The following is a 3,339-nucleotide window of genomic DNA, read 5'->3' as shown; positions in this document are numbered from 1 at the left end:
TGAGATCAGAGTCTTCGTGGTATAGGCTAGAACTGATGGCGGCATTCAACAGAATCCGGAAGGTCTAACCTTGTCTGTGGTATTCTGAGTAGGATTCAATGATTGAATGACTGTGACGAGCTTCAAACTTCTGAGGGCGGGGCGTTAGTGACAGACGCAAAAGAATCACTGGATTCTATTCCGGCCTGATTGAGAACCGACAGATGGATAGCCGTGCCGTGACAGGGTGCGTTGAACATTTCCACTGAGAGGATGGGAGGTAGCCACTGACAACGATGAAACCCTTGCATACAGCTTGCCATGGAAAGGAGTAAGAAGGATTGGATGAAGACAGTAGGAAAGCAGAGAGACGGAAAGGACCAAGCATCTCCATACGCTTATCTGAAATTCCCACCAATGAATTACATAAGTATCTCTATCTTTATCTTTATGTTTTATTCGTATATCACCCATATCCATTTGAGTTTGCCTGACTAAGATTTACAAGGTGACCATAGCTTGCTTCATACTAACAATCTCTGTGGGATCGACCCTTACTCGCGTAAGGTTTATTACTTGGACGACCCAGTACACTTGCTAGTTAGTTGTGCGAAGTTGTGTTTATGCCATAGTATTGAACACCAAGTTTTTTGGTTCATCACCGGGGATTATTTGAGTTGTGAAAAGTATTGATCACAATTTCGTGCACCAACTTGCCGGTAGTATTCAGGTGTAAAATTTGTATCAAGCTTTTGGCGGTATTGCCAGGGATTAATTCTGATTAACAAACTACCGGTTAGTTGATTACCTAGATTAGACACTTTTTCCTTTTGTTATATTTATTTAATTGCTTTTAGTTCTTTATTTCCTTTTGTTAGTTAACTGCTTGTGTTACCACCTCACTAGAAATTTCCTCAATTGTGACAAGAGGAATTCTCATTTTTTTCTTGATGATTGTGTTTTTACAGAGTTTTTTTAAAGAATAATGGAGTTTACATCACCCTTTGGTCAAGAAAATTGTATGGGATACTTCCCACCACCAAAAAATGATTCATGTTACTATCCTAATTGTGGTTGGAAATGTTTAGAACAAAAAGTGAGGGAGTATAAGCAAGTAAACCATATAGGATACTATCCAGGGCCACAACATGATTCACATTCCTATAAGTTAAGCAACTATTCAAATTGTGGTTGGGAAGGTCGAAATCATAGACAATTCAATGCTCTATATCCCATTCATCAAGAGCCATCATCTTTTGATAGTACCTTGGACAACCTACAACAAACAGTTGATGCATTTATGCAAAATTGTTCAACCTCACCTCCTAATTTTTTAAATTAAAATCCTTCACCACTTGAACATGTCTCGTCATAAAAATCCTTTCAAAACCCACAAAATCTCCTAAAATCTTCTCTAGAGCTTGCTTTAGAATAACTTGCCCAAGGCACCAATAGCTTCATTCAAGAGTCTAGAGCAAATAGAAAAAAAACAAGAAGGCTAAAAAAGGAACTTAGACGTGCAAATGTGACAAATGGTACAACATCTTGTTAAGAAACATATCAATGTCTTTCCTAGGCTAAGGGAAGAATGTAAGGCCATAAGCTTGAAGAGTGGAGCAATGCTTAGAAAAGAGAATGATGATCAAATAGAGGCTACAAAGGAGGAGTTAGAAGAACAAAAACTAGATAAAGAGGCCCCTGTACCAAGTAAAATTCCAACGAAGAAGGAGGTTGTGGAGGCATACGAACCTAGAATTTCATATCCACAGAGGCCACAAGAAGTGGCAAAAGAACAGGAAAAATCCCTCCCAAAAGAGGCAATGGAAAATCATGCAAAAGAAAAAAAGAAAAGCAACCAAACGAGCCCACACTCCAATGAATCAAGGAAGTGTAGGGTGATTGATTTAATTGAACCATCAATCCAAGAAGTTCTTGATAAAGGGGACACTCTAACCATTACACAATACCCAAGTCCTGAAACTAAGGAGGTGAAGGAAAGCAAGGAAAGCACTCAAGGAAGGATTGTGACCAATAAACAAAAGACAATATCCATGAAAAAGAGAAGGTCAACAAAAAAGCAATCTAATCCCTACCCCAACAAGCAAGGTGAATCAAGCTAATAACAATAAAAGAAAGCTTGTTAGGAGAAAATCAAATCTAGGGACTCCAATTTTCTCCTCTTCTGCCTTAAAGTCATTTCTTTTAACCAACTGGAAGAAGAGGAAGAAAATTCAAGAACCAACCATCAAGCTAGTGATGTTAAAAAAGTGCTTGTTGGGAGGTAACACAATGTTTGGTATTTTCTTTTCATTTGTCTTTTTGCTTTATTTAAGGTTGCTATGTGTTTCATGGATTAAGTTTGGTGTGCCACACCAACAGGATGTTTGCATTTCACTGGGTACTTGGCCTAGTTTCATATTGATTGTGTCACACTAAGTTTGGTGTTACCACACTTCACCTATGCAAGGTCCGCCCCCCCATGCAAGCACATTAGCAACCTAGTTATTTTACTTTGCTTTAGCTTTCATTTAGTGTTATTTTAATTTGGTTTGTTTTATTTGATTAAGCTTTTACATTACTTGATTGTCTTTACTTGATAATCATGTTTATCCCTATTTCCATCATCACTATTTTCTTCTTTGTTGCTTGAGGACCAGCAACCATTCTAAGTTTGGTGTTGGAGTCTATGCTCTACATAGCCTTAGAGAAGATGAAGGAAACAATGATGATTAAGGTGGTATCATTTCCTTTAAGTTTCTAGCTTTCAATTCCTTTATTTGCTTCCTATCTTGTTGTTCCATTTTTCATGCTTTCTTATCTTGTCATGCTTGCTGAACTTACTACTTGTGAAGTCCTCTAAGCACTCTAATCACATGAAAAAGAGTTGCTTAGATGAAGCAAAGTTAGATTTAACAAAATAAAAGTCCTCTGATGATAAATGGTGGTGCATTAAGTGTAATGATCATTGATTGAGCTAAAAGGGTTGATGTTCTTGTATGAAAATGAAGGATGATTCCTTATGAGCATGAGGCTTAAAGAGGTATTATTAAATTTTTGACCAAAAGAAAAGAATCCTTGAAGCTGAATTGAAAAAGAAAAAAAAGAAAGAGAGAAAATAAACAACAAAGAAAAATCAAAATAAAGATCAAAGGTTGCAAGGTTCTGAGCATCAATGGTTAAGGAGTCCAGTTATGTGTCTGTGGTGTGATTGTCCAAGGATAGGGCTCAGACAATGAGATCTGAGTGGTGCTTCATCACTCAGTAACTTGAACCAATTGGTTCGGGATTATTGATTAAAAGACCACCATCAAGAGTTTCCTTGAGACAAAGCATTTAGAAGCCCAAAGAGGCTCTGAACAT

The sequence above is a fragment of the Arachis duranensis genome, chromosome 9 (assembly GCF_000817695.3).
Source record: "Arachis duranensis cultivar V14167 chromosome 9, aradu.V14167.gnm2.J7QH, whole genome shotgun sequence".
Lineage (NCBI taxonomy): Eukaryota > Viridiplantae > Streptophyta > Magnoliopsida > Fabales > Fabaceae > Arachis > Arachis duranensis.
This window is presented reverse-complemented; position numbering follows the sequence as displayed.